At 42.7% G+C, this 20,352-nt stretch overlaps 1 long non-coding RNA gene and 1 pseudogene across 2 annotated transcripts; one reads left to right on the top strand and one right to left on the bottom strand.

Annotated features, from left to right (window-relative positions):
• The first annotated feature begins 1,437 nt into the window (after positions 1-1,437).
• Positions 1,438-9,773, top strand: LOC306643963. Its single transcript, XR_013759132.1, has 3 exons — positions 1,438-1,540; positions 1,650-4,651; positions 9,187-9,773. It is a non-coding gene; the product is annotated as an uncharacterized lncRNA (long non-coding RNA).
• LOC306643962 (UPF0711 protein C18orf21-like) lies at positions 5,971-7,902 on the bottom strand (annotated as a pseudogene). The gene has a single exon. The product of its transcript is annotated as a UPF0711 protein C18orf21-like (transcript).
• Positions 9,774-20,352: the final 10,579 nt, after the last annotated feature.

Here is a 20,352-nt window from a genome sequence, read left to right as displayed (position 1 = left end):
TCTGCAGTTGACATTTTTGACATGGGCCAACCATACGGGGAAATGTCAGACACTGCATTGAGCCTAGACTTTGGAAGAGGTTCGGAGAAGGGAAAGGGAGAAAATGTAGGTGGAACAACTGCATGAGAATGCTGGGAAAGTTCTGGGACTGCCTGGCTCTGTTCTGTGGTGGTCCCCAGACAGGGCAAGAATGAAGGCTTCTTACAGCCCCATCTATCTTGAGAATCCCCTCGATGAACTCCCCGTTATGTCTGACTATTTAATGGAAATCAACGTCTGTCCCATTCCGTGACACGTCTCCGCCCGGCCCCTGCCACTGGCTCAAGCTATGGGAAAAAGAGTATGAGACCAAGGCTTTCCAGAGACTTCCAAATTTAAACTGACATGAGACAGAGTCGCCTATAGAGAATCTCTGATAGCTAAGCACCAGGGTATATATTTATTTGTGCCTGAGAGTCTCATTTCTTTTTAAAGAAAAAGTCACACATTAGGCCAGAAGTGGAAAAAATGTACTGTCAAAGAAATATTCAGAATGGGTGCACAGGATGTATGAAATGATGAACTGGGTGGAATTAAAAAAAAAATACTGCTTGTGGCAAATTGTCAGCAGGATCTATTTGGGGGTCGGAATCCAGGGCCCCTGCCAAATGAGTTCACAGTCTTAGTGGTTTTCCATTCTATTTATAACCATGCACACATTCACACAGAAAAAATGCAGGGGACATTGGACTTAGCTTTAAAATGACTAAAATGTTCTGAATGTATCAGGTTACAGCACGTGAGAGCCTTTGTGCCGCCTGTGATTAGCCTGACTCACTGGAGAAGGGATTAATCAATGGGGGAGGGGGAGGAGTAACAGGATCCTTTGGGAATCTGGAAGTATGAAAACAACTTTGTCTTTATTTCCTTTTAAAAATGTAGTTCACTTCAACAAAACTTGATTGAGCACCGACCATGTGTAAAAAGAAATGAGACTCTCAGGCACAAATAAATATATACCCTGGTGCTTAGCTTTGTCTTTATTTCCTTTTAAAAATGTAGTTCACTTCAACAAAACTTGATTGAGCACCGACCATAGATACGTGCAAGACAGCCTCTGGTCCCGAGGAACCGGCAATTTTCTGAGGAAGGTGCAGATACTAATACCTGACAAGGATAATCCTCGTGTTAGTGGGACTGCTAGTCAATGCACTGGGCACACAGAAGAGGGAGGGATGTGATGAGCATCTGATTTTGTCTCTGGAGGCTTCTCCTCTTCCCCTTTGCCACAACCCCAGGTGTCCATTTGCGGGTGAGGTTCCATGGAAGTAGATTCTCCCTCCAAGCTTCCGGGGTTGGACACATGACCTAACCTGGCCAATCAGTGCACGCCATCTCCCCTGTGCACAGTGATTGGTTCAAGAGTGACCATGCCCTCCAAGCTGGACCAATCAGAGTGAAGATCAAGACTTTCGGGGGAAATGCTGAAACAAAGACTCTGTTCTCTGAGTTGCAGCGAAGGGAGCCCCGGGAGCCACACAGAGCTGTTTGGCTACCTGAGGTGCGTCAGCATTCCAGTGAGGCTGACTGCAGAAGGTGAATGAAAAGACAGAAAGAACTAGTCCCTGGACCTATTCCTGACCTCTCCTTTCTTTTTCTTGGTTTTTCAGCCCCGGTACCCTCCCCACGACTTTAAGTCAGTTTGAGTTGGGTGTATTTCAACTTCCAGTCGCAAGCATCCTTGCTGATCCGGATGGATTCAGGTGTACTTCCTGGAGGAGGTGGTGTACAACCTCAAACTTGATAATGCGTAGCACTCGAGCCAGAGAGATGGAGGAGGACAAACTAAGCTGACTCTGGAAAGATTGGGCCGGGTTAGAACAGGGTGGATAGCAAAGGACACCCTGGGAATTCTTATTTAACCTGCAGGTTGTGTTTGTGTGGTGTGATGGAAGATCGTTCCGCTCTATTTCAGGTCCCCTCCCAAGTGTCATGAGTTCATTCTTTGCATTGGCTTTTGCTGTTCAAAGGATTGTGGGTCAAACTTTATAGCAAAGGTAGGACAAAGAATGTGCAGGTGAAAATCAGGGTGTGATTGGCTTCCTAAAGCTGTCATAATAAATTAGCACCGAGTGATTGGCTAAAAACAAAAATTCAACTCCCTCACAGTTATAGGAGCTAGAAGCCCACAAACAGGGTGTCAGCAGGCCCATGCTCCCTCTGAATATGCTAGGGCTGGATCCTTCCTTGTCTTTTCAGCTTCTGCTGGGCGCATTCCTTGACTTAAGGCACCTTAACTCCCATCTGCCTGTCTTCACCTGGCCTTCCCCTTGGTTCTCCTCTTCTATGAATACCAGTAACTGGGCTTCAGGGCCTCCCTAAATCCAGAATAATTTCCACTCAAGATATTTAACTAACTGCAGCTGCAAAGACCCTCTTTCCAAATAAGGGTCTGGGTGATATAAATGTGAGGAAACACTCTTTGACTAACTACTCTGACCAACACCAAAGCCAGTTGGTGCTCCATAATTTATGTCAGTTAAAACTATGGAGCCCTGGCTCCTAGGACTGTCCTGGGGCCTTGATGGGCACTGCTATACCTGGGTCTGCCTGGGAGCCCACCTCCCTGTGCCCACCTCCCTGTGCCCTCCTCATGATGAGAATAACCACTCTGTGGAGAACTTACATAAGAGAACTGTGCTGAAATCTCATTCGAGCTTAGCCTCTCTCCTTGGCTGCTCACAAGCGAGGTTCTTAAGTAAGGAAAATAACAGGAGAGGGAGGGGTGGGGAAGGGAGGCGGTCCAGTCCCTCTTTGCAGGTGCAGCTCAATAAAGGTACAGAGCAATCTGCTCTGAGGGGATGGGGCCTCTATGTTGGCTTAGAAGAAAAGAAAAAGTTAGCATGAAAGTTTAGTGAGTTACTGTGACTCATGGCTATCCAAGAAGGTCAGGTTAAAGAACAAAAGGAAAAGTCACCGTGTAGCATGTTGGAGGCCTGAGCTTTAACCTTGAATCACAATTTTTACTTTCAAGTACATTTAATTGCAGAGCCTTGGGAAGGAACAACCCAAAAGAGATTAAGTTGATCACTTCAGGACAATTTGGGTCAAGCAGTGGCCTCATAGAGGGCAAATGAAAAAGAAAGTCTTTTGGCGGGGGGAGGGTGGTCACCAGTCGATTTATTAGTATAGACAAATCAGTGATTCAGCTTTTGACAGGAAACCAGGGGTGGGACTTTGTGTTGAGTCATTTTTTATTATTCTCTAAACTCAATAGGCCATGTGGTTTTATGGCTCAAAAGGTTAAACTATTTGGGACATGATTTCTTAAGGTTTTAGAAACAAACCAGATTTTATCACCCTTTTCTTGTGTAAAGTCATGGAGTCATGGTGCATTTTTGCCTGGAAATCTGTGTCTGTCTGTGATTTAATCTCAAGAAAACTACTATAAGTCCTCATTTGTTTCACTGGTGGGGGATAAAATCTCCATATAAGTGAGTTTTCCAGGTGGTTGAAGAGTAACCAATTGAGAACGAAGACATTTGAGTTTGGACCACTTGGGGAAGACCCTTTCTGAATGGTAGTACACATCTTTCCATATTCTAAGTCTAGGAAATGAAGTGACTCAGGGTCCCGGGTAGGCACATCATTTGTTATACTAGACTGTACATACTGATGCTGCTAATGGCAGAATGGACAGAGTCCGGACTTCAGAGTCAGACTGACCCTGGTTCATACAGTCACCTCTTGATATCCACAGAAGGCTGGTTTCAGTATCTCACAAGCTTTCTCAAGTCCCTTATTTCAAATGGTATATAATTTACATATAATCCACACACATCTACTGGTATACTTTAAATCATCTCTACTTAATAATTCCTAAAACAATGTAAATGTAAGTAAAGTTATTATACCATATTGTCTAAGTAATAATGACAAGAAAAAAATCTACATGTTCAGTAGTTGAACTTTTTCCTCAATATTTTCAATCAGAAATTGGTCAAATCCACAGATGCAGAACTCATGGATAAGGACTGACTGTAGTTAATTACAGATTGCTTTCTTTTTCAGTGTATAATTAAAAGTGTTGTTTAAATAGTCTTCACATCCAGACTCTGAAGATTCCTTGGAATTCCCTCTGCCATTGACAGGATGTATGCACGCACTCAGGTGACATGGACCTTCCTCAGGGATGCACACACTCAGGTGAAGTGGGCCTTCCTAACCTGAATAACCTTGACCTCCTGAGCACCTTCAAAACCGACGAGCATGCTGGGATTATATATCCTCATTTCTTATTGGGTTAAATTAGCTTCATCCCCTTCCTGAGTTGACTTACTGATTACTGGAATTAAACCAATTTTCTTGAGAATCAATCAGGAGATTTTGATGCATAGTTGTTTTGCAGCCTAAGGAAAAGTTCCATTTTTAGTCAAGGACTGATTACATTAACCTTGCTTAACTTAGAAAAATCTTAGGGTAACCCCATAAGATTCGGCAGTTTTCCTTGCGTTCAATTGTATTGGTGTGTGAGAGGCAGTCTGTCGGAGAGATAACTTCTTGTCTCAATACTGCAGCACAGTGTGACCTTATGGTGACATTTTAAATGTCAGTGAGAGTCTGTCATGTGGGATGGCACCAAAGGAAATGACTCAGCTGAAGGGAAGACCGGGTGAGTGAGTCCATCTTGGGAACGCACCTGTGCATGGGGCAGCCATGGCCGTCTGACAGCTAACAACAGACGACACCTCTGCCTGGGGATGCTCTGAGAATTGTTGTAAATTTTGACATTGAAAGGTGAGCTGCTCATCATGTAAATATGGACCTTGAGGAGGAGGTCAAGGGAAGCAGCCTGGATTTTCTGCTATTTGGGGCAAGTAAAGACCCAAATTTAGCTCCATCCTTATGGTAGCCACAGCTTGGTGAGCTCTGAGGACCTGTCAGATACCCGGACATGTACTTTGTGAGTCTGAGCGATGGTTAATAGTGTATTTTTCTATGGACCAGTTTTGGGTTTAAGACCTTGAGAAGGAAGTCAGGGAATTTACAAACTTGGAAAGGAAATGCTGAATCTGCATGAGGAAAACTGAAGATCTGCCTCTTGGAGGGCTATGTGACCCCATCACTCTTTTTTTTTTTTTTTTTCAAAGTATTAAAATGATTTATTCAAAAGATTTTGTTTTTTACTTATTTTTCTCTTTCAGTACAACTTATCAGATTCACCAAGGGCATTCTTGTGCATCCATTTTATTATTTTATTCTTACAAGTAATTGTATATAACTACAGGTACAATGTGAGTTTCATTACATGTGTATATTGTGGATTAAATCAAGCTGACGGACATATGCATCATATCACATATTTATCATTTCTTTGTGGTGATAATATTTAAAATCTTTCAGTTATTTTGAAGCATACATTAACAATGCTTTGCAATGTATTACCAGAACTTAATTCTAACGGGAACCTTGTATTCTTTGACCAATCTATCTCCCAGCTTCTGGTAACCACCATTCTATTCTTTACTTTTCTATGTGTTCAACTGTTTTAGATCCATATGACAAGATAAGAGATTTTTTTCCCTATGCCTGGCTTATTTCATATAGCATAATCCTTCAGGTTCATCCATGTTGTAGCAAATGACAGAATATCCTGCTTCGAAAAGGCTAAATAGTATTCCATTATGTATTTTGCATTTAAAAAGTCTATTTATTGGACTGGGGTGTAGCTCAGTGGTAAAGTACTTGCATAACATGTGTGAGGCCCTGGGTTCAATACTCAGCACCACATAGATAATAAAATAAAGGTATGTTTTTTAAAAGTCATTTGTTCATTGATGGCTATTGGGTCATTTCCTTATTTTGACTATTGTGAATAACACCTGTAACAAACATGGGAGTGCAGACATCTCTGCAACATATAGATTTCAATTCCTTTGGATATATATCCAGAAGTGGGATTGCATGCTGGCTACTGAGCTCCAGGTTTCTCACATCTTAGAGAGGTGGGCACTCTACCATTAAGCCAGTTCTACTTTTAGTTTTTATAGGGACTTCCATATTGTTTTCCAAATGGCTATATCAACTTACAGTACTGTGTAACAGTTCCTTTTCTCTTTTATTTTTGTGGTACTTGGGACTGAACCCAGGGGTGCTTTACCACTGAGCTATATTCCCAGTCCTATTTATTTTACTTGGAGATAGGGTCTTGCTAAGTTGCTGAGGCTGGACTTGAACTTGGAATCCTCCTGCCTCAGCCTCCCAAGTAGCTGAAATTATAGGTGTGTGCTGCCATGCCCAGCTAAAGGTTCCCTTTTCTAAAGAGCTTAAGACAGGTTGAATACAGTCCTACTTTATCATTAAAAAATGAAATTATATATATGTGTGTCTGTGTGTATATATTCCAGATGTATATGTATTTATGTATGTATATATACATACATGTATATGTATGTATGTATATATATTCATTCCAGAAAGATTTAAGGTAGCAAAACTGTTACTCTTTATGTTCTGATAGTTTTCAGACCTAGAAATGAGTCATCTCTAGAGCAAATTAAAATGCCGCTTCAAGGCAAAATATTACTACAGTAACAAAAGAAGTTGTAAAATGGAAATTTCAGTACCCTGTAGATCACCTAAATCAAGAGTGTTGGGCTGGTAGTATGGCTCAGTGCTAGAAAGCATGCCTAGCATGCATGAGGCTCTAGGTTCAATCCAATACTACAAAAAAGAATGTGCTAGATACTTATTTTTGCATTCAAGATAGGAATAATGTTAAGAATTTACTCATAGTTATGTATATGAGTGAGAAAATAAGAATACACACTGGATTCCTTTTCTGATAGGGCTACACATATACAGAAGAAACCCTCATGAGTGACAGACCCTCTCCTTAATTTCTCAAATTTATTTTGAAAGAAAATGACATAATGAAAACTGTTAAGACTAAAGGAGGAAAAAAATACTATCACTCAAGGTTCACATATATCCTTACTATTTATAAGAACCTTTCATATATTTTTTGATTCTCAATGACCACCTGTGATGTTTTAGTTATTCATTCTAATGAGATGTTTTCCCTAATACACTGAAGGATGCCAAGGAAAGTCTGCCCTTGGACCTAATTTTCATGTATTCAAAGAATAAATAAAAGTTTCTTTTTTTTAATTGTTAACTTAGTTTCAGAAATTGTATCAGAAAAATTTCTTTTTCTCAAAGTTCAAGAGACTTCATAGAGAGGATAAGAAATTTCTGAAGTCTACCTTTGGATTCTTTTGGGATTCATTCTGACTAAGCAACATTTTTAGTTGAGAGAAGTGTTTCTTTCTTTTTGTCACACTCTTTGAGGAGCAAATGGGTGTTGATCGTCCAGATGTAGGTGTTCTGTCAATCAATGCTGGGCTCTTGCCTTTGGAGCCAGGCATATTAGGACTGAAGTTTGCAGAACCTGGAGTCTGTCTCTTTGGTCTCTTGGGGCTGAGTTTGCTTGTAGGAGTAATATGACTGCTCTTCAATGCTGACAGAAAGCTTCTGCTTTTACCCTGATGTTTAAGCGTTCTGTTGCATGTTTTACAAGTAATCAACAATACACTTTTGGAGTCTTTATACTTTTTGATTATTTTTGCTTCTTTAAAACTGAGCGTACTACTTCTTGCTTCTCGATTAAGAAGTTTCCGTATTTTGGGTGTCAATTTGGCCTTGGGTTTGAGGCGCACTCGAGAGTTATCCAGAACCAATAGCTGGAAACAGTATGGACATGTTTCTTCAAAATTGCTCTTGTCATCGTGTGACGAACTGTAGGCCCAGAGGAGATAGCGGGCCTGGCCTGGGCAGCTCTTGAGTAAGCCTCGCGCCGCAGCCTCCAGATAGTGCTTCTGCCTCATCTTCAACGCCGCTTCCTCGCCATCCAGACCAAGCGAAAAAAGGCCCCATCACTCTTGAGCTTCCCTGTGGTGCAGGGGACAACGTCCTCTCCAGACCCACCACAGAAGAGCAGGCTAAGAGGAACCGTCCCCCTTTTCCTCCTGAGTACTGATCCTTGTCAGTGTGGGAGTAGGGTAGGGAACAGGATGTGGTGTCATTTTCAAAGGTTGTCTTGAAGATTTGGAGTTGGAGTGATAGAGCCCATATGGTGCATGGAAAGGGGAGCTCACTCCTTCACTTCATGAAGTTCCTGCTCTGAAATCAGAAGCAAGGTTGTAGAATTCAACCTAGCTATAATGTTGTTCTAGTCAGCTTTTTCACTGCTGTGACTAAAAGAACAAACCAGCACAACTATAGAAGAGGAAAAGTTTATTTGAGGGCTCATGGTTTCAGAGGTCTTAGTCCACAGAAGTCTGGCTCCATTCCTCTAGGCTAGAGGTGAGGCAGAACATCATGGCAGAAGAGTGTGGCAGAGGGAAGCAGCTCACATGATGATCAGGGAAGCAGAAAGAGTCCACTGTCCAGATATAAAATACATACCCCAAAACCACATCCCAATTCCCACTTCCTCCAGCCACGCCCTCCTATTTCAGTTGCCACTCAGTTGATCCCTATCAGGGGATTAAGTCATTGATTGGGTTAAGCCTCTCAACTCAGTCATTTCTCCTCTGAACCTTCTTGCATCATCTCACACATGAGCTTCTGGGGAACACCCCACATCCAAACCATAGCAAGCATTGTAAATAAAGAAGAATTTGTAGAATAATTTCCATTTTATTTAGTGTTTTTAGGTCTCTAAACTTGAAGATCACATTGTGTGCATGTGAACTTTGCTTGAAGCAGAGTTCTGGGGTTCTCTTAATTAACCCACAGTTCCTTTGTGAAGATGAGAGCTGACTTGTGTTTTTCCAGGCAGAGAATTTCTGGTGTTTATTGGGCATTTTTAATTGTTCAGAGCTGCCACCTTGGCCATGTCTAAGGACATGATGTAAGAGACACTGAAATCTATGTGAAGAGGAAGTAGTCCCAGAGTTCAGGGGAAATTCTGCCTATACGAACCCAATTTGATCACTTGAGACTTTGAATCTTAAGAATCTTTCAATTTCGGGGCTGGGGATATAGCTCAGTTGGTAGCATGCTTGCCTGGCATGCATAAGCCCCTCGGTTCAATCCCCAGCACCAAAGCCCTTATCAAGAATCTTTCAATTTCTTGGACTCTGGCAGGCATAATCTCTGATGTTTATAAAATTCAACGACCTCTTTGATCTGTTCCACTTGAAGGAATAGCTAAATTTCTGAACACAAGAAAGGACGACTTTCCAGAATGGTCTTTTGCCATCAGCTCCCCCTGCAGGGCTGATTCCTCCCTGCCAGAAATTCTTGGAGGTCCACCATGAACATGGATTCTGGAGAGACTGCAGGTTGTTTCACAGATGGAATGTTTCAACTGCTTAGAAGCGGCTTATCTTTCTGCTGGTCCTGAGAATGCACCAAGGTCTCAGCCTATGGATTTATGAACCTAGCACAGGAGAACAGACAGCCAGCCAGGACTCCAGCGCTCAGCCAGCGCATTCCTTGCTCTACATGCATTTAAAATGCTGTGTTCTCTAGCTCCTTTGTAAGTGTGGCCCTTTGGAAAATTTATCATAAGTAAGATTGCTTCTACATGAACCATGTGCTGAGAAACATTACATGCAATAAGTCTAAGAGTTGTTTCTTCAGAAGTTCTGGTTTGTCCCAAATTTCATATGCTAATTTTCTGATTCATTCCTCACCTGTTCATTCCTCCAATCAATAACTATTATAATAGACATTGTGACATGTGCCTGATATGTGTTTTAAGCACTCTGGATAATTCAAGAGACGGACATGGGCTAGATCTCATTCTCACAGAGTTTAAGCACCAGTGATATTGACAGTTAATAAACAAGTACAATACGTGAACAAATGTATCAGACAGTTTCATGTGTCGACTGTGCTGTAAAATCAAGCAGGTTAAATGATGGGCGTAACCACTTTTGATAGAGTGGTTAAGGTAGGCTCAATTAGAAATCTAAACAAAGTGAGATAACATCCATACCAAGATGTGTGTAAAGGGCAGTTCAGGAGAGAAAACAGTGAGTTTAGAGGCCCCAGGCAGAAATGAGCTTAGTGGGTTCCAGGAACAGCAAAAGGGCCAGTGTGCCTGGGATAGTTAGGAGACCGTAAAAGGAGAGGGATTCCATAGGACATGCTGGTGGATTAGATGTAGGAATGAGAGAAAAAAAGAAATCAAGTGTACTCCTGGGCTTTGGGGCTGGATAACTGGGCAGTGGACTGAGACTGGGTGGGTGGGAGAGGAACTAGTGGGATGGATGAGTGGAGCCAAGAGTTCTGCTTGGACAAGTTGAGGTTCAGAAACTTCTTAGTCATCCATCTGGAGATGTCAAGCAGGCAGTTGCGTATGTGAACCTGGAACACATGCGTGGTGCAGGAATAACTAGGGGGAACTATTTATGGAAAGAGGAGCTCCGTTCTATAATATGTTGTGACATCTAGTTGTGTGCCTGCTCCACTCCTGGGTCTTAGTCCTCTCATTTGTAAAATGATGGGCAGGCTGGCCTCGAGGGCCTTTCAGCCACACATGTAGAATATAGAACACGAGCATTTAAATTCACTGAGCAACTGAAGTGAGCTAGATCTGCCACAGTTTGGATGTAGAACCAAGAGATGGAAGACCCAAAGAAGTCTGGTGGCTTCTGTCAGCAATCTGAATTGGAAATGAGTCTTTGCAAAGCAGCTGCAGGCTTGTTTTGAAAGTGGGGGTGCTGGGGAGGAAACACTTCAGCGGCAGAAGGTGAACCTGCTCAGAGTGGAGCAGCCTCGGCCTCGGCCGGGAAGGATAGGGAAGTGGTGCTGTGGTCACTGTCCAGTTCCTCTCTCGGCACAGCAGGTACATATGGACGCCTGTGCCTGCCAGGGACATTGCAACCAAGAAGGAAGTGTCCATGGAAGACTTTGTTTTGCTTCTGGCTGTACCTCTTTTTTTGGAAACTATCCTAAACGTGGGGGTACATTTTTGTTTCCTTATGCCTCATCTCTCACTTTTCGAAAGCAGTCTTCAATGCAGAGCTGTAGGACCGTGTGTGTCCTGTCTTGTCTGTGGCCTTACTAAGTGCTTGTGCGTCTCTCGGCATCTCCTTTAGGCAGCCCAGGGTCACGTGGGCTGTGCTCGCTATGAGACGGTCCTATTTCAGAAGCTCAGAGAGGCTCATCGCTTGCTCAGGTCCACGAGGGCAACATACGGATGAACCCGCTTCTGAACCTAGGTTTTATGGGTCCCTCCATATTCCCTCTTTCCTGTATTCCATTCAACCTCGCAAACTGTGAAGCTTCCTAAGGATCAGTTGGCGAATTTCTGGAAACTGGTAGGGCACAATTGATTATTTTCTGCCTTCATTTTTATATTGGAATAATATTAAATTGTCTTCGGTTTAAGTCTTCCTGTTGCTTTATTAAGCCTCCTTGACAGCTAATGCACTGAAACCCATGCACTTCCGAACCTTCGAATAGAACCATTAGACCATGTTGGAAGTTTGGGAGTATTAGGTTTTCTTTCCTACAATGACCATTTTGGGCAGAAGAGAAGGAAGTTTCCAGAAATACCATTGGTAGAACAAGATTCAAATGTAAGTTCCTACACTTTGGTGTAGCTTAGTTGTGGGGTCGACAGCCAGGTGATTTTGATCAAGATCTGCTTTACGATTTGTTGCGGTTACCACTGTTGCATAACCAACTTGCCTCGAACCAAGCGTCTTGAGACACCCACTTTACTGCTCACATAGATTGCACGGTCAGGAATTTGTACAAGGCGGTGGGATGGCTCTGAAACCTCAGCTGGGAAGACCTGTGGTTGGAAGTGACTCAACAACTGCGGGATGGAATCCGCAAATGTCTGGCGGTTGATATGGCTGTGGGGTTGAACCTCGGCTAGGTCTGTTTATTGGGAATCCACATGTGGTCTTTCCACACAGTCTAGGCATCCTCACAGTACGGAGCCTTCTGATTCGCTGGACTTCTTACATGAAGATCCAGGGCTCCAAAAGCAAGAATCCCAGAGAATAGGGGATTCTATTCTGTTTCTTCCTGGCCCGCTCCCTGTGCTTTTCTTCTGGTGTTGGGATGAAACCTGGGCCCTGGCCACTAGTGAGGACTAGCCCTGAGCCACACCTCAGTCCGTGCAGTGCCTTTTGAAACTAACCTGAGAGAACGTCACTCTGCCATAGTCTCTCAGTTACAAGCAAATCAAGCATGCCTAGATTTAAGGGTAGGGCGAACAGGCCCTGCAACTTGATGGGAGGGTGGTAAGGTCAAGGTCACATTGCAGTAGAACCTGTGGCGTGGGAAATGTTGCTGCAGTCAACTTTGGGGGTACAATTTGCCATCCTACTGAGTATGTTTCACCAACAGTGGTGAAGGGACATGCTCGTCAGCCGGTACCCTTAAGCAGGGCTGAGAGGTGGCTCATGACCAGCTACAACTGGTTGGCTTTCAATCAGATATTTCAACTGAGCAACCCTCCAGCCATCCAACCTGGGAACCAACCTACCTGTGGCAACGTCCTGCAAGAGGAAGATGCTGGGCTAAGAGCCAAGGATGTAACAATGAATAAAAAAGCTTTTCCTTAAGGAGCTCATGACTGTTCCTCCTTAGGATGCTTAATGCTAGGCTGGAGTATCACAGATTCCTGTCTGTCCTCCCTGCTTCTAATTCAGTGTGTTCCTTTCAGCTGGAGCCCAGGGATCTGCATTGTAACAAGCACCTGGGGTGGTTGGGGTGGTTGGGGTTGTTCCGGCATCACAGATCTGAGGAGGGCCTTTGAGACTCATGGGTCCTGCAGAACAAGTGGTTTGGTTCAGAATGAGCTTGCATGCTTTTCACGAGTAACCAGGTTTCAGTTTGTCTGGGTGCTCTCCCTTGAGTCTAACTATCTGCGGGAGTGTTGTGGGATTCTCACACAGAGAGACAGGACACCAGGGCATCCAACAGGAAGCAGCATCTATCAGTGCCAGCACCAGCCCAGCGGATTTGAATCCAAAGGCTGAGCACCTCAGAGGCCCCTTGTACCTTTTGTTAGTTCCTTCTTCCTTGCAAGCTCTTTGTCTCCCATATAAGGTAATACACATTCCGATTGGGCTTTACTTCTATAAGTACAGAGTTGCAACAGTGTTACAACAGGGTTGTGGAATGTGCACCTCTTTTCTGATGGTGGGGTGTTATCTGTCCTTTGTCCCTACCACTGTAGGTTAGACGATTGTTACAAGTTATTGATTTATGGCCTTCCAGCCTCATAATCATCCTTTTTGCTTGCTTTGTGAAAATGAATCTGGGCCTTTTAAATATTCTTTGCCAGCTGGTGCAGTATTAAGATTTGTCAGTAGAGGACGTGAGAGATGGGGCAGTAGGAAGCACACTGATTCCAGGGGGCCGACCGGCAGGCCTCTGGCAGCTTCTCCTGCACCCAGCCAGCTCCTGCGGTGCGTGCAGCTGCACAAGCACACGGCTCCTGTGCAAGTTGTGACCCCTGCATGCGATGGAATATTATTCTGCAATAAAAAGAGATGAGTTATTGAGCCACAAAAAGACATGGAAGAACTTTAAATATATTGCTAAATTCAAGAATTCAGTCTGAAAAGCTACACACTGTATGATTCCCAATCATACATCATTCTGGAAAGGGCAAAACTACATAGAGAGACAGTAAAGTGTCAGTGACTGTTAGGGCCTGGGAGGAGGGGAAGGGAAATTGAGATGAATAGGCAGAGCACAGGGGACTCTTGACGGTGGGAAACTGTTCTGCATGACACTGTCAACGGTGGATGCATCGTGCACTTGTCAAAACCCATCGAAATGTGCAATAAACTTAGAGTGAATCCTAATGCACACTTACTAAGTTAATACTAATGTATTAATATTGTTCCTCAATTGTAACAGGGGTACCACATCAACACAACATACTAATGAGAGGAGAACCTATATGCAAGAAGGAGGTCTCTAGCAAATTTGTATTTTGTGTCATTTTTCTGTAAACCTCAAACTGCTTTAAAAAATAAAATGTATTTTAAAATGAGTCACCGGAGGCAAAGTAAAAAGTTCAGCACAAGTTGATATTTGAACGTAGGTCCTCCTTCCTCCGGCAACTCTGTCTAGTGTGTGTGGTTCCTTCTTTCATTTTTATTTTTTTAAAATATTTTTTAGTCGTGGGTGTACACAGTATCTTTAATGACTTACTTATTTTTATGTGGTGCTGAGGATGGAACCTGTTTTTACGCCCACACAAAGGGAAAATAATGCACAGCATGTTTCATCTAAAACATGTCACAGTTCCATGTAGAGGCATTTACATTGCATTTTTTAAAAATCAAATTCAGCTCCTGTATTTGAAATGCTGATGGAAAGAATGCGACCAGTGTTTTTACGTCCTAAGTCATGGTTTTAGGAAAGGTTTCTGCATGATTTTCACAGGAAAGGGGCAGCCTGTGGGAAAGTCAATGCCCCCTTCCAGATTTGCCCATGGTGTGGCGTGGTGGTGGCGGTTTCTAGAAGAAAGGTCTTGGTACCACTGCCAAGTGCTGGCTCAAGGACATATGGCAGGTGAGTGTTTCCCAGGAGGCCCGCTCACCCCTCGGTCCTGCGTTCGCACGGAGCTGCTAAAGATACCACAGGGCTCAGCACTGACGTCAGGCGGATGTGAGAATGCGGTGCAGCTCATGGCCCGGCGTCCCGGGTTGGAAACATGAGCTTGCCCGCAGAAGAGGCTCCAATGGACTTGGCAACGGATCCCCAAAGCTTCCTCGCCATCATTTGTTTCAAAAAGTGCCAGTGATTTTTCATTGTCTCAGATGCCGTGGAAGGTAGCCTGTTGGGAAAACAAACCAGGACGAGAAAGGACAGAATCAAGTGGAATATTTCCTAATGCAGAGCTGAAAGAACACAGGATAAAAAAGGACAAGACGTCCCAGAGCTGAAAGAGAGGTGGAGATTCCTGATCAAGAAGCCACATTTTTAGGAAAGTGACTGTGCGGGCTTATTTTTAAAGTGCGATGTCACTGATGACGCACACTGTACAGTATGTATTCTGGACGAACCCTCCCTGGCTCCGTGGTAATGTCTACCCTTATTTACCCTCTGCCCCAATTCCTTACCTCTCTGTTTAAAAAGAATATTGGTGTATTTTCACAAGATGTGTTGGAAATCCTATTTGATACAATGGGAAATGTAAATAAGTAAAAATGCCATATTTTCAGTATTACTGATGACCTTCTAAACTCAGTGACAGATTATTTTTGGTGACTCTACTTAAAATTCCCCCAATCATATTTCCTAGTTGAGTACCATTATGACTCATTATTTCTGAAGTCAATATCTGAAGAGTTACTCCAGAATATGTCTTATGGGGCATATAATATAAATGGTCCCAAATACAGTTCCAGGGGTTCATGGACAAGACAAAACAGCCTCATCAGTGACCTACCGAACCAGCCTCAGAGGCCAGCCCCGGGACTGGGTCAGACATCTTGTCACCTCGTCTCCCCACTCTGCATGTTTACACACCTGCACATGCTGGTCAAGGGAGGACAGAAGTGGTCAGTGGTAGGTGAAATGAGCCCAGATAACACAGTCAACCTAATTGGATAGGTAACATTTGACCCACCTTCTAAAGAGTTGTCTAAGAATTACAAACTTCAGAGGCTACAATATGAACTGGAAGAATCCTAGAACCTCAGATCACCTACCTGACGAGAGGTCACCTTGGTTTTTAAAGGGAGTGTGGGCTCATGAATCACACGCTCTGGTCTGGAGCCCAAATCCTGGCTTGTCTTTCCCTGCTGTGGCGCCCTGGCAGGAGAGCCACTCACCCTCCGGGTACGCCCTGATCCGGTAGCACGGTGGTGAGCCTATTCCTCCTGCTGGCGGCCCTCAGGATGAGGGCTCAGGACATGGTGGCCGTCATTATCATGAGTAGAAGATAATTATAACAGTGATACAATGTAAGAAGATTCATAAAAGCACTACAGATCCAGGGATAGCTTGAAATTGCTGACAATCCCTGGCCAAGCATGATATAATGCTTACCTCAACCTAATTCTCCCTTTTGAGACTTTCTCTTTTCTTGCAGTGCTGGGGATGGACCCCAGGGCCTTGTGCACGCAAGGTAAATTCTCTCCCATGGAGCTCCACCCCAGCCCTGATTTTCATTTTTGCTTCAAACAGAATCCAGGTGTACAACTGAGAAGAACGATTCTAAATTATTGTAAATGTATTTTGAACAGTTACAAATATATTTTCCAAGTTAAATATAAAATGAGAGCCTGTCTACAGATAACTGAGTTGGAACATGAAGATGTTTTTTCCTGATGCTATCATTAGAGGATTTGAAGAATTCTGCCAAGTACTAGACATGATGTTCAGCTTCTCCAGAAAGCCAGCGAGGACCAGGCAGTCACTTGCCTTGTTTTAAACAGCAAGTCAGAGTCATGATATTTATTCTCAGTCATCAGATTGTGATTGATTAGATAACCATACCTTCGATGGAAACACATTTAAAAACACTTGAAACAGCATCTTAAGATTTCTTTTTACATCTGATTTTTTTTTCACCAGTAATACATCTTTATTCTAACGTTACTACCTAAGTAAATCCAAAGCTATTTAAGGAATAACCAGAGTACACGGTGTTGAACAAAACAGTGCCAAATCAGTTTGAGGCCTCATTCCAAATGCTGCAAATGTCTGTACCAGCCGGTCTCCGGGACCGAAGTCCCTACTCCCCAATGGTCTTCCGCTGGCTCATCTGCTTTTACCCACTTCTTGCACGTGGGCAGAGTTCAGGTGCAAGAGTTCAGTCATTTGGAAAGGGCACTGGAGGGCTTATCACTCAGCCTCTCCACCTCATGTTTCATCTTCTGTTACCACTTTGTAATAATAAGGTCCACAAGTATGAAGAGGAACGGAGGAGCGGCCAGGAAATGCAGAAAAGAGCAGATGATGGATGCCATCTCTGAACTACTAAAATGTCCCACGGCAGTATTAGCTCCACAGTACCGTGGGCATCTGTGACAGGGAGAGGTCGTGGGGTGAAAGAGCAGCCTAGTGTCCAAAACATTTAGGTATGTACACATTTGCAATACGTACTGATTATTTTCTTTTTCTTCTTTGGAAGAGGCTTCCATTTTTTCTCAGCTAGCTTATGCTTTTACTCTGCCAATGACGCCACCAGCAAAATAAGCCAATGTGTAGGTAGACAGAAAGGAGTGAAAAAGGAAAGCCCCTCATAGCTCTCAGATAATGGAAATGCTCCATTTTTAACCATTCATTCATGAAGCTCCTGTGAAGGGAAGAGGAACAATGGGTTGGAAGGTCTGAGCTGAGGGGAAGAGCTTGGTCCAGATCAGCTTTCCTTTGTGACAGACTTGCAGATTCTCCTGCAGTTGTGAGGTGTAGTATGCACTGCCCGAGTGTCCTTTGCCGGTTTCTGCAGTGGTGAGCTCCTGGGAAAGCACACAGTAGCGTCACAGCCGGGATACTGACATGCGTGCAGGATGTCTCCAATGTCACCAAGCTGTCTGTGTTGCTTGGTCACAAAAAGCAACACCTGCCCACTTGCCCTGCCCACTTGTCCTGCCCACTTGCCCTGCTCACATCCCCATGCATCTGGTCTCCTCTTCTATCATTTTGTTCTTTCAAGAATGTCATACAGGACTGGGGTTGTGGCTTAGTGGTAGAGCACTTGCCTAGCATGTGCGAGGCCCTGGGTTTGAGTCTCAGCACTGCATATAAATAAATAAAAATAAAGGTCTACGGACAACTAAAAAAATGTTTAAAAACAAAAAAATCTTTAAAAATAATGTCACACAGCTGGGTGTGGTGGTGCACGCCTGTAATCCCAGAGGCTCGGGAGGCTGAGGCAGGAGGATCTGGAGTTCAAGGCCAGCCTCAGCAACGTAGTGAGGTGATAAGCAATTCAGTGAGACTCTGTCTCTAAATAAAATACATAAAAGGGCTGGGGATGTGGCTCAGTGGTTGAGTGCCCCTGAGTTCAATCCCTGGTACCAAAAAAAAAAAAAAAAAAAGAAAGAAAAGAAAAGAAAAGAAAAGAAAGAAAAAAAAGAATGTCATACAACTGATAATTCAGCTTTTCTATGTCCTTCCAAGCATTCAATGTTAGCACTTTTTAAAATTTTAGACATCCCAAGAGGCATGAAATGATTAAAACTATTATGATCTTAACATGCATTTGTAATATTATCTTTCCTTGTAGTATTAATGTCTTTTCTTGTGCTTGTTTGCTATTTGTATATTCTCTTTGTTGAAATATCTACTCATGCCTTCTTCACATTTTCCAGTTGGAAATTTTTCTTTTTTATCTTTCCTTTTTTTTTTTTTTTGGGCCGGGGGAGTACTAGGGATTGAACCCAAGGTGCTTAAGCACTGAGTCACATCCCCAGTCCTTTTTATTTTTTATTTTGAGACAGGTTCTTGCTAAGTTGTTGAGGCTGGCTTTGAACTTGTGATCCTCCTGCCTTAGCCTCCTGAGCTGCTGGAATTACAGGTGTGCCACTATGCTCAAGTTTTTTTTTTTCTTTTCTTTTTTTTAACTATCACGTGTTTATATAGTCGAGACATTTTCATGTGGCTTGCAAGTATTTTTTCCAGTCTGCATTCAACTTTGCCTCTTTTTTGCTAGTGTTTTGCTAAGTCTTTGTTTTGATGAAGTCCAACATGTCCCGTTTTTCCTTTTATGGCTTGTGCATGGGGTGAGAAGTCCAAGAATTTTGCTTGCCTCCAGACTGAAGATTTTCTATTTTTTCTAAAAATTTTATACTTTTATACTTTACATGTAAGTCCACGATGCAGATTTTTGAGTGAATTTGGGGGCTAGGTGTGAGGTTTAGGAGGAGGGTTTTTTTTTTTTTTTTTGCCTACCAACATCCAATTGTTCTGGTGCCATAGTGCCTTTGTTGAAAAGGTTGTCCTTTCTCCACTAAACAGTTTCTACTCTTTTGTCAAAAATCAGTTGAAAGGCATATGGCTTAGTGATAGAGCGCTTGCCTGGCATGTGTGAGGTCCTGGGTTTGATCCCCAGCACTGCAAAACAAAACAACAACAACAAAAACCTCAGTTGACTATACTTACTATGGGTCTATTTCTTGGTTCTCAATTCCTTTCTGTTCATCTCTTTCTCTGCCAACATGACACTTTCTTGGTTGCTAAATGGTTGGCTTTACTTGTAAATTTTAGAATAAGCTTGTCTATATCTACCAAAAAAAACAAAAAAACAAAAAAACCAAAAAAAAACCTTGCTGGGATTTTAAAAGGAATTGTTTTAAACCTACAGACTGATTTGGAGGCAGCTGACATCTTTACAACGTTGTTTTCAAATCCATGGACATAAGATAACCATTTAGTTGCTTATCTTCTTTCCTTAGAATTTGGCAATTTTCAGCATACAGATCACGTTCGCGTTTCATTAAGCCTACACCTGTGTTTAATTCTTTGGAGTAACTGTGATAGTAAGTAGTAAGGTGCTGTGGTTTGAATGTGTCCCCCAAAGTTCATGTGCTGGAAACTTAATCCCCAACAGTGCTGAGAGGTGGGACCTTTAAGATTATGTCACGAGATCTCTGTCCTTGTGAATGAGTTAATGCCATTTTAGTGGGAATGGGTTCCTGATAACAGGATGAGTCTCTCCTCTTCTCTCCCCCTTGCTCTTCTGCCTTTCACCATGGAATGATGCAGGAAGGCCTTGACCTTGAACTTTCCAGCATCCAGAATGGTAAGAAATAGATCTCTGTGCTTTATAACTTACCCAGTCTCAGATATTCTGTCATAGAATGGCAAATAGACTAAGATATAGGGTTAGGGTTTTCTAAAAAGTTGTTATTAATAAATAAAATGTACAGATCATAAATGTGCAGTTTAGTGAATTCTGGCTATTGCACTCGTTCATACGATCACTAACCACAATAGTTATAGAACATTTCACCAGTTTCCTATACCCTTGCACCTCCTTCCAGTCAATTACCAATCCCATGTCCTCATAGCTGTTCCATATATTTTTATTTCTTCTAGAGCAAAGGTTTAATCCATGGATTTTACATAATCTTAGGATAGATTGTCCCATATCATGGAGTCCATCTGCAACAATTTATGTTGGAAGAATGAGATACTGATGTCAATTAACACATTCATGACATGATTTTAAAATGTTCAATGAAATTTTAAAAAACATTTTCTTGAAAGAGTATGAGTGGTAATTTTTTTCTATTTTAAACTTTGAGTTCAACAGTTCATATTGTACAGGAACTTTATTTTGCCTCATCCAACTCTTGGTGTAAAAATATATGGATAGAAGTAAAACTACGGGTGATTCTTATTCCTTGCGTTTTCCAAAGTTTCTGCAACAGC

The sequence above is a fragment of the Sciurus vulgaris genome (genome assembly GCF_902686455.1).
Source record: "Sciurus vulgaris genome assembly, chromosome: 14".
NCBI lineage: Eukaryota > Metazoa > Chordata > Mammalia > Rodentia > Sciuridae > Sciurus > Sciurus vulgaris.
This window is presented reverse-complemented; position numbering and strand designations above follow the sequence as displayed.